The sequence below is a fragment of the Spermophilus citellus genome (genome assembly GCF_964194105.1).
Source record: "Spermophilus citellus genome assembly, chromosome: 12".
Classification (NCBI taxonomy): Eukaryota; Metazoa; Chordata; class Mammalia; order Rodentia; family Sciuridae; genus Spermophilus; species Spermophilus citellus.
Window position 1 is genome coordinate 29632292 of NC_138198.1, and position 12047 is coordinate 29644338.

General features: G+C 39.6%; 1 pseudogene across 1 annotated transcript; it reads right to left on the minus strand.

The window, feature by feature from the left end:
- Positions 1-432: 432 nt before the first annotated feature.
- LOC308631833 lies at positions 433-800 on the minus strand (annotated as a pseudogene). Its single transcript has one exon. The product of its transcript is annotated as an uncharacterized misc_RNA (transcript).
- Positions 801-12047: the final 11247 nt, after the last annotated feature.

Here is a 12047-nt window from a genome sequence, read left to right on the forward strand (position 1 = left end):
TGTTTTTGCTTTTTTTTACAAGGTTTTTTTTTTTTCTCCTTTGAGATTATAATGAACATGGTCACACCACAAGTAAAGTCAGAAGTAGGACAGAGAACACTCCAAAGGCTGGTTTGGTCATCCGAGATCATTAAAAACGCTGACCCCTAACAATATGTACAAAAATATAAAATGTAAATAAAAAATACAAACAAATTTTCCTTTCTAAAAGTACTTTTAAGAAAAAAAGCAGGGCCTTAGAAGTTTGGTTCTTTTTTCCTCCCCTGTTGCAAATTCACATTGTGGTTTTGGTTGGGTGGTGAAGAGCCCATGTCATTGGCGGGTGGCACTGCCCACAGTGGGCGGGCAGGCAGGCCTCTCTACTTGAAGGTGACCATGTTTAGATTCTGAGACTGGAAATGGAGGGTAAATAGGTCATGGTGGCCTTTTATTTTTAGTTTAATTTTTCCTTTTTTTGCTATCTAGTCATCCTCATGGATCTTCTGCTTCTTGGTATCAATATCATCATCCTTGTCATCTTCAGCTGCCCGTTTGCCCATAGCTTCCTCAGCCTCCTCATCTTCATCTCCATCCTCTTCCTCACCATCACCTTCCTCCTCCTCCTCTTCTTCACCACCCTCTTCCTCGTCTTCATCTATCTCATTATCAGCCTCCTGCTCCCCATTTTCCTCATTAGCATTCCCATAAGCTGGGGGTATCTCTTCCATTCTCTGCCTCCTCCACAACTTCCTTCTCCTTTAAGTCCTTGGTGGTGATTTCAGAGCTAGTGTCTATGGCAGCGTCTGACATGGTGGGCACGCCGGTGATCTGATGCAGTGGGTTAAAAAGGAGACTAGAGTTCAGGGACTCTGGCGATAAAGCTGCCGGAGTCCGTGGCAGTGGAGGAGGCGTACAGTGGAGGTGATTGTGGCAAGTGGGGAGCTGGACCCAGGAACAATGCAAAGATGGCTTTTCAGAGCAGCCAGTGGGGGCTTAGTTGTGTTTTAGATACAAAAATGAGGGAAAAAATTGTAAAGTGCTTTGTCTTATGCTAAATAATAGCACATCTTTGCTTGTCCAAGAGACATTGGTGGAATCAGAAGTTCATTTTCTAGTCCCTTGGTAAAAACTTACCTTGTGTAAGGTTAAGTGGAATTCAAGTTGTGGCTTCAGGTATATAAAATATGATCACTTGACAGAAGAGAGACCAAAAAGAAAAAAAAAAACAGACTATCTGTAGAATCCTTTAAACTTTTGCATTTGGCAGTATTAGAATCTACACGGTATAAGATAACTTTTTTTTAGTGCTTAGGTACTGTGAGAAATACAGAGTCCAGGTGGTCCATTTTCAAAATACAGTATTTACCTTTAAAATGACTTGGAATATAAGTAAGGCAGCTGGAACAGATAGTAGAATGAAAAGTTAAAAGCAGTTAACACCAGAGTATAAAAATTCATAGCCTCCTGGCAAACAGGAGGTGAGAAGGTAGCACCCCTTCCTTCACCCCCACCCCAAACCAACAGATAAACTATGCATTTAGCACCCAATTCAAGGGGACTTTCCCACCACAAGAGAACATAGGGAGGTGGGGACAACTGAAGGTATTTCTTTAAATCAGTAGGAGATAGTAAAACCTAGATGACAATTGGGAAGATTGTGTACTCCCTACTACTCAGCCAATGAGGAAGCAGGAGAGAGATCTTGTGCTTTAGGGAATAAAATGCACTTTTATTCAATCTGTGTGTCCCTGGCCAACAGGCACCTGACCTTGAAAGACCAGTATTAAAGCAAAGTCTTGCTTTTTGCTAGACTTGCCTCTGTTTGAGATTGGACAGGTGAGTGTTTCTCACCTTATTCATGATTAATCTCTATTCTTTTAGCAACCCAAGTTTTTCGATTAATTCAGCATAACGAAATCAAGAACATCTCTATTGGTTTACCAATTACTTGCATGAACAGTAAATAAACATTGTTAGAGACAAACTCTAGGAGAATATGGCTATATAAGACAGTTTGCTGCTTTCACAAGGCTAAGGCTTTATAGAACTTATTTTAAAGGATAATTTGCTCTGTGTTCAAGTTCAAATTACTCCAAACTGGCTTCAAAAGGGAAAGAATTGTTTTCCAGAAAATACAGTGGAAGGTCTGATAGCCTGTGAGAAATCAGTTCTCATTTTTCCTGGTGTGTGAGAAAACATTGTATCTTTCTCCATCAACAGGGAGGGAAAGCGGACTGGTTCAAGGGACTTCCTAAGGCTGAGGATAATGAAAGTCCCTCTTAGTACCTCTGCTGCTCAGCACCATTAACCTTCCTAGTAATTAAAGTACCTGAAAGGGGGGATATTTGAGAGTCAATGCTCTGGGCAGTTCCTGGCAAGCACAATGAGGAAACCTGAAAATAAAGGAGGGACTTCTTCCCATTTCAAGCCACCACTTTTAAATCATTTCTTGAAAAATAGACCATAGTGATTACTTAACAAAAATTCTGATTGTATAATAATTTTTTCTTTTGAATATATCAGAAGGTTAAAAATCAACACTATAGGGAGAACACTTATTATTTAATTAGTATAACCAATACTCACAGTATATAGGGTAGAAAATATTGCAATTTAAAGGGAGATCTACAAGGTCCTTTTGTGGGAGATCCATTTAGGGTTCAATGTAAATTTTAGACTGACTAGTGAAATAGGATTCCACTTTGTACACTGAGCCTACTCTGGAAATGAAAAATACACACTTAAAAGGTTAACCTAAAGCATATTGCAGAATAGCATCATTTGTAATTACCTTAAACCTAGTCCTGAAGATGTGAGTATGAACAAGAAAGAAAGTCATCAAAAATTACATCAATGGAGAAGTGAATCTATTTGTGTGTGTAGGCAGGAGATTGAATAGGGGGTAGTTATTAACATTTTCCTCTGCTGGTTGATACTTTTAAACACAAACATGCATTTTTGTGATAAGCCAAGAGCCTCTACAAGAGCATTTTTAAAAGCAGTTATCTTTGCAAATACTAAAACTTCTTACAATTAAAAAGCAAGTAATCAGGGTATGTCACACAGCGTTATCCACTGGCATTTTCAGGATAATATGCCATTACAAAGTAGATTCCATTTGCTTTTAAATCTACTTGCATTATGCAATCCATTTATTCAAACTAAAATATAAAAATTTTAAGTGCTTCTGTTCTCTAAGTCAAGACTGAACTTGACGAAAGCTTGATGTTTCAATGTCTCTGATACAATTTTAAATAAAGATATGAGGAATGAAAAGATGCAAGGTGGAGGATTGAGGTATGTCCTCTGGGGTATTTTTCATGACACACACACTATGCTAGTCCCTAAGCTACACACGAGAGTGAAGCATTAATGGACCCACTCTCTTCCCTTTCTCAATATATCTTTTTTTAGAAGGCTCTTCCATTCCTCCACTGAAGAGGCAGTGTGTCTCCGTGACTTACTCGGAGTAAGGCCATGTGGTTTGTCTTGGTCAATGGTATGGCTGTGGGTGTGACACAGGAAGAGGCTCCAGGTGGTCTTGGGTTTTTCTGTGTCACCCTCAGGAAGGCATGTTCAGGCTTTCCTGCTGGGTGGTGAGGCACCAGCTCAATCATCCCAGATGGGGCCATCCTGAGCCAAGATGGGACACGGGATGGGAAGCCTGAGTGATCCTGGCTGAGCCAAGAGTGGGGTCTGTAGACCTGTGAGCTAGTTTCTTGTTTTGTGCTACTTAGAAGTTTGTGGTTGTTTCAAAGCATCACTGTGGCAGTACAGAACTAGTGGATGTAGCTGCCCATAGTTTTAAACTATTGTTTGTTAATAAAATTTCTATTTTGGAATAATTGCGGTATTAAATGTTAACATATTTTAGAGTTTCTGTATTTTTTTTTTAAAAAGACTTTAAAATATAATTCACCTACCATACAGTTCACCTATTTAAAGTGTACAATTCATTGGTTTTCCATGTATTCACAGAGTTGTGCATTCATCAAAACCATCAATTTTGGAACACTTTCATTACTCCAAAAAGAAACCTCACTCTCCTTACTCCCGATCTCCCAACCCTTTCATCCTCTCTAGCCCAGATAGTTACTGTCTACCAGTTTATCTTCTGTGGAAACTTCATGTAAATGGATTCATGCAATATCTGGTCCTTTATGACTGGCTACATTCACATGTTTGCAAGGCTTATTCATGGTGGAATTTGTCTCAATACTACATTAGTTCCCCCATCTATATTGTTTTAAAAAATATATTCTTAGTTGTAGATGAACACACAGTACCTTAATTTCTTTTTATGTGGTGTTGAGGATTGAACCCAGTGCCTCACACATGCAAAGTAAGCGCTTTACCACTGAGTTATAGCCCCAGCTCCCCCATCGACATTTGAACAATTGAAATTAATCTTAACTAAGATTTATAAACCCAAAGTAATAGCTTTGTACCTAAGAGACTTATAAAACTTTTTTAGTGGTAACATATGCATTAACATAAAATGTATCATTGTAATCCCTTATAAATATAAATTTATTAGCAATAAGCACATTCACAACATTGTGCAACTTCACTTTCTACAACTTTTTCATTGTCCAATTTATACCCTCTATCCCTAACAATATCCCTGTTTTTCCTACTCGAAAGTCCCACTAACCCCTATTGTTCCACTTTCTGCCTCTATGAATTTGACCCTTCTATATACCTTTTGTAAGTACAATCACACAATATTTTATTTTTCTTTTTGTGTCTGGCTTATTTCACTTAGCAAAAAAAATTTCAAGGTTGATTCATGCTATGTTTCTTTTTGGCAAGTGTCAGAAGCCCCTTCCTTTCTAAGGCTCATCACATATCTTGTCACATGAACAGACCATATTTTGTTTATGAACTCAGATATTGGTGGTAGACATTTGGGTTGGATCCATCTTCTGCTGATTGTGAATAATCCTGCTGTGAACAGTATTGCACAAGATTTTGTGCAGATATGTATTTTTCATTTTTCTCTATGAAATAATGAGAAATACTTAAAAATTGCTCTGCCCTAGTTTTTGACACAGAGCTTCTAAAGTCTAAAACCCTCATAGTAAAAATTCCAGGAGAATCTTTTGTCTTTGACCCCACTTCCTGACATAGAGCTTCTAGATTCCTTGGAAATTTCTGGGTGATAGGAATGTCTTTTAAAAAAATGAGAGTCTTGATGGGCTCCTGGATAGAGGCTGGCCACCAGAAACTTTGAGCAATGAATAGAAGTTTGGAATTTTCAGCTCCCTCTCCATTCTTTGGAGTGGGAGAAGGGGCTAGAAATAGAGTTAATAGTCTATTATGCCCACATGATGAAATATCCATAAAAATCTCTGAAGAAACCAGGCATAGTGGCACACACCTTTAATCTCAGCAGTTAGGGAGGCAGAGACAGAGATGACAAGTTTGAGGCCAGCCTCAACAAGTTCATGAGAGCTTGTTTTGAAAAAAAAAAGTGTTGGGGATGGAGCGTGCTCCTGTGTTCAATCCCCAGTACCAATTAATTAACACTAACTAAAAATCCCTAGCTGGGCTCAGTGATGCACACCTGTAATCCCCAGCGGCTTGGGAGTCTGAGACAGGAGGATTGCTAATTCAAAGCCAACCTCAGCAACAGTGAGGTACTAAGCAACTCAGTAAGACCCTGTCTCTAAATAAAATACAAAATAGGGCTGGGGATGGGTCTCACTGGTTGAGTGCCCTTGAGTTAAATCCCTGGTATCCCCCAAAAAAAATCCCCTAAAATGAGGGTCATAGAGCTTTTCAGTTGGTGAACACATCCATGTGCTAGGAGGGTGGCATACCCTAGGGCCACAGTGACAGAAACTTCCTCACTTAGGACCCTTCTTGACTTCTCTGTATGTGTCTTTTCATCAGGCTGTTTATCTCTATCCAGTACCATATCCTTTAATATCAGTAATCATAAGTATTTATGTAGGTTCTGTGAACCATTCTACCGAATTATTAAATACAAGAAGAGGGTCATGGGAACCTCACCTATATAGCTGGTTGGCAAGAAGCACAGCTCAAAATCTAGAGTTTAGAATTGTTGTCTGAAGCAGGGGGCAGCCTTGTGGGACGGAGCCCTCAACATGGGGGTCCCATAACAATTCAGTTTAGTTGTGGAAAACTCAACTGTGTTCACCAAAAAGAATGGGTCGCTGGTGGGGAGAAGTCCCTTCATACTTTGGTTCTAGGAATGTTGGGTGTTGAGTGGTGAGTGTGACAGGAAACTCAGTTTGTGTTTTTCTATGTTCCTAAGAATAAGTTGTTGTATTATATAGTAATCCTATAGTTAACCACTTGAGGAACTGCCTGACTTTGACCCAAAGTGACTTCACCATTTCATTCCTACCAGCATCTTTACCAACATTGATTATCCATCCCCCCTCCCTGCACACACACACACACACACACACACACACACACACACACACGTGTGACTCTCTCTTATCATAGCCATCCAAATGGGCATGATCTCATTGTGGTAAGCTTCAGTTTTCTTAATTATATACAATTGGAGCATGCACTACTGCCAAAGTGAGTTTCCAATATAATTTAATAACAATGACAACAGTTCTCCAACAGTAATTACATTTTTATTCATAAGCATCATTTTATCTTACAGTACTTTAAGCCCTTTAACTAAAACCAGGAAAATAAAATTAATATAAATATAATGTTAAAATTAGTTGAAGCTGTTATATCAAATAACTATATGTTGGGTAGATCATACATCATAGGAAGGTATTGCTCCTAGTTCTGAAGGCTTGGGAGTTCAACATCAAGGACTGGACCATTCAGGGTCTGGTGAGGGCCTGATTCCTGGTTCATAGATTGTGTCTTTTAGCTGTATCCTCATATGGCACTTGATTTTGTTCATAAGGGTGGTACCAACAGACAAAGTCATCTTGCAGAGGCCCTACCTTGTTAAGACCATCACATTGGGGCTAGGATTCCAACATATTCATTTGGGAAAATACAAACATTCAGTCCATGACAATATCCAAGTAGTAACTTAAAAGGAGGGGAAAAAAAAACCCAAATACACCAGCAACCATTTTCTTGCTTTTAGTCTCTCTGAAGAATAAATGCTTTGCTTATTAGTAATAATAGCCTATCAAAGATTGTATATATTTAGCATATTTGAACTATGCAGTGTCTTCTAGGTAGATTTCACATTGATTCTAAACTCAATTCTTTTCTCAACCAAATTTTAAAAATATGATTTGTATCTAGAGGAATCCTGAAGATCATATTATTACGTCTCACACAGTAATAAAACATAGACTCCACACCATATTTTATTTATTTATTTATTCATTGTAAATGTGGTTCTGGGAATCGAACCTAATGCCTCACACATGTTAGGCAAGCGCTCTACCCCTGAGCCACAATCCCAGCCCTCCACACCATACTTTTTAAGTTGTTTGAAAAAAGGCCAATAATAAATTGAGTATAGGGTTGGGGTTGTGGCTCAGTGGTAGAGTGCTTGCCTGGAATGTGAGAGGCCCTGGGTTCAATCCTCAGCACTGCATATAATTAACTAACTAACTAAATAAATAAATAAATAAAAGATCCATTGACAACTAAAAAAAATTTTAAATGAATATATACTTATGGAAAAAAAGTTATTAGCTTTTCACCACTACACCTGAGGATTTCAACAGATAGATTCAACATTTAAAACTCCCTTTCAGTTTCTACTCAAACTACTGTGACTGGTGCCGCATATAGACTGTCAGAATTCTGTTTTTGAACTAATTTCTCCATTTGGTAAATGAGATCTTCAATCCAAACTTATTTAGTGATATTTGTTAAACTTTCTATATTGAAAGACTTACCATATACATTCTTCATCTATAAAATTACATTTAGAAACCTTGCCTCTTCAAGATGACTCAGTATTCTATATATGTCGAGATTAGATATTAATTTCATTTTTAATTTTTTTTTACCTTTTTATTATTGGGGGGGAGTTGCTGAGGATTGAACTCAGGGGCACTTGACCACTGAGCTACATCCCCAGCCCTATTTTGTATTTACTTAGAGACAGGGTCTCACCAAATCGCTAAGCGCCTCGCTTTTTCTGAGGCTGGCTTTGAACTTGCAATTCTCCTGCCTTAGTCTCACAAGCTGCTGGGATTACAGGCATGTGCCATTGTGCGAGCCAGATTTTAATTGTATTTCAAATGAAAAAAACAAGTACTTTTAAGGATACACATAACTTTGCTTCCTTCTTCCTACTCCTGAAGGAGTGAAAAAAATCAGAGTCACCTTTTATGTCTTTCATACACTAGAATCTTTCCCCTAGAATCCTCTGTGGTCATGTCAGTGACAGTCTTCATGCTGTGATTGAAGGAGGTTCTGTGTCTTCCTCCTCCTCTGGTAAACCTGTCTGAGCACTTGGGAAATGCCAGCGGTTGTCATACATAGACAGCATCAATGACCACACTGGGGACATGGTAGTATTTGAGTGGAGTTGGCCTGCCAACTCTAAGCTCCATTTTAATTCTAAGCATCTCTGGTTCTATTTCTATAGAACACCAGGAAATGTGCCTGCGTGTCTGTTTCCACATAGTCAGACAAAATGTTTCTGTAAGCACTTTTCAAAATATGCATGCAGTGTTGTTTGTATACTTCAAGTTATCAGTAGAGGTTTAGCCTACTTGTCTGAGACACCAGTGTTGGTTACAGAGGGTCCTCCTGGGCTAAGCAGCCTGGATTTGAAATAAAGGTGAGGTTAACTCTTCTCAAGAATTGAGATTTATGTAATTGAATGCATCATCTGTTGGTTATTTAAGCCCCAGCTTAAATAAATTCTCATTATAGAGAATGCAGCTCATCAGAGAGAACCCAAATAGAGGTTGAGCTGTGTGTTCTATATCACAAAGGGACATTTATCCTCTCTGGAGGCTGTCTATTGGTAATGGTTCCCCAGGATTTGTGGCTTGAGGGCTTCTGGGAAAAATTACTTTTAATAGAAATAATACTATATTTTATTTGCAGTGCTTTCAGTTTCAGAAGATTTAATAGCAAATTGGTTCTCATCGTGAAAGTAAACTTAAATGCATTTTCAGATTTAAATAAGACATGCAGAAATAACAATCTAAGGGAAGAAAATCGCTAATGAAGAAGGGAAATGAGTGGAGTCATGTTTAACCTGCGGAGAACCTTAGAAAGGGCTTCACTACAGCTGACAAACTTGATCCTTCTTCCTCTCAGGGGCAGGTCCTCAAGTCTCTCAGTGCCTGGGCTTGCCCAGCTGTGTGAAGAGGACTGGAGGCATTGGTCAGGAAATGCCACGAGGTTAGTTTTCACTTGGGAAAGACTGATCTACAGTTCTTCTTATGAGTGACACACAGCTCTGAGCATCAGCTGTTGGTTTCTTCTTTTTTTGGAGGCTTATGCCACTTTCAACTTCTTTCCCCTATTTGGTGTATACCTAGCCCTCTCTCTCTCTCTCTCTGTGTGTGTGTGTGTGTGTGTGCGCACACACACATACATATGCAGAGCTTGGTATATAGGTTTAAAAAGTTAGACTTTAAATGCAAATCATTAATTTATGTTTGCTGTAAAAAGTTAAAAATAAAATATTCAGGTGCTGGGACACAGCAGATACTGCAGAAGCATCTGATTAATGAATGAAAGTCACTTTACCTCCTGCATCTTCCCTGGGATATTCTTGTCGGTGTTTTCACCATGACTGCTGATCTATGGTGTGGGGAACTTTCCTGACTCCAGGGCTGCTCTCTGAACCCCTGAGTAGGAGTAAAGGCAAATGAAAACTTGGAATTTGAAGCTACATGTTTTGATTGAGCTCTCAGCACACCTAGTATTAGCTCTGTGGCCTTTGCAGGTTATTAAATTCTCTAGTCCTATGTTGTTATTATTATTGTTATTGACTATAAAATAGCAATAATAAAAACACCTTTTCTGATTCATTTTCAGGCAAGTGTGATCCTTGTAAAGGTTTAAAATCTTTCAAACCCCCCCCCACCAACCCATTATCAGTAATTCTTATTCAGCTGTACAGATTTGTATGTCTAATGCATAAAGGCAAATACCCTGCCATTCCTACTTAGTTGTCCCTTCCTTTTCAGGTCTGTTATTGCTGGGCCTCTACTTACTTCCTACTCTGTCCTAAGGTCCTGCTCTTTTTGCCAGTCATTTTTATGTTACACCCTGGCTGGCTGTCTTTCTTGACATCTCTTCCTGACCCCTGTCCTTGGTCTGGATCCTTTGTCCAGGAGTCCTAGTGTCTCTTTCGGTATTGGGATCACTCCTTCCTTTACTCTTTATCCTTCTCTATAGAGATGGTACTTAAAAAATGGCAAATTCATATTTTCAAAAAGGCCAATCGGTTTCCCTAAGTCTCCACTGCCCAGATTCCTTCTTCCCTCCTAGTTCTCCCACCCCAGATGTGGAGGGATCCACCCTTGGAGAGTCTGCTCCAGTTCATAGTCCACTAATATCATGTGCAGGTGTATCACCAGGCCACTGGCATCCAGATAGGCTTTCAGCAGCTCAAGCTTTTTCTTGTACTCTGTGAAGGTATAGTCCTTGGAGAAGCTCATGACCAAGTCTCTCACCACCTGGAGCTGCCAGATGTCACCACAGTGGGAAAATACTTCCTTTAACCTGTCTTTTTGGTCTTCAAGTTTAACCTTGCCACAAATGGGGTGATGGTGGGGGGTTCTCTTGTGATGTCTTTACTGGGGGGATATTATTCCAGCATGGCCTGCCACACCTGTGGTGGTGTGGGTCTTCATCAGTGCTATCAATGCTGCTGACTTTAAAAAGCAGCTCATACTCCCTGGTGATGCCATCCAGTTGTTCATGTTCTTAGCATGCTTGTGCTTGCAGAGATGCACCAAGTTATGCAGATAGATGCCCAAGAGCTTTCATTTTCTGATCTGTGTATGCAGTGAGAATGTATACATAGATATGAGGTGTCCCCAAAAACTTATGTGTGAAACAATACAAGAAGTTTCAGAGGTGAAATGATTGGGTTCTGAGAGCCTTAATGTTATGGTTTGGATGTGAGATGTTCCCCAAAAGCTCACCTCTGAGACAATGCAAGAAAGTTCAGAGAAGAAATGATTGGGTTGTGAGAGCCTTAACCCAATCAGTGAATTAATGGGATTAACTGAGTGGTAACTGGAGGAGGTAGGGCATTGGGGGCATGGCTTTGGGATATATATTTGTATCTGGTGAGTGGAGTCTCTCTCTGCTTACTGATAATCAGGTGAGCTACTTCTGTCTGCCACACTCTTCTGCTATGATGTTCTGCCTTACCTTGAGCTCCGAGGAATGGAGCCAACCTTCTATGGATTAAGACCTCTGAAACTGTGAACCTTCAAATAAACTTCTCTTCTACAGTTGTTCTGGTTCAGTCCTTTTATTCACAGCAGCAAAAAAGCTGACTAAAACACTTAACCTTATCAGTGGATTAATTCACAGATATGGATTAACTGGGCTGTAAATGTGGGCAGGTAGAGTGTGGCTGGGGGAGGTAAGGTCATTGGGTACTTACCTTTAGGGTTCACATTTTGTCCCTGGTCAGCTGAGCTCTCTGTGCTTCCTCATCATGCCCTGAGCTGCTTTCTTCCACCACACCCTTCTGCCATGATATTATGCCTTACTTTGGGTCCAGAGCTATGGAGCTGTTGGTCTATGGACTGAGATCTCTGAAACTGAGTCAAAATAAACTTTTCCTGTTCTTGTCATGTCTTTTGGTCACAGTGAGGCAAAAACTGACTAAAACACCTTCCCATAGGCTGCATTCACTAATCTTGTACTTGGCGCCAGTTCATGACTCCTTCATTTACTTCTGCTCACAGCCTGTTCAGGAAGTAGAGGATTCCTCTAAGTCTGCTAATATTTTTCAAGGTCATGAGTCTTGAAACCCCTGATTCTGTCTTTCCCTGAGTCTTCTGGATGATTTAGAGTGTGAAGCATATTTTTCTCTCAGTTCCTTACCTTCAAATTTTATTAGTTTTCAAAATGTCCCTTAGGGAAATTACTTTATTTTTATTTATTTATTTTTT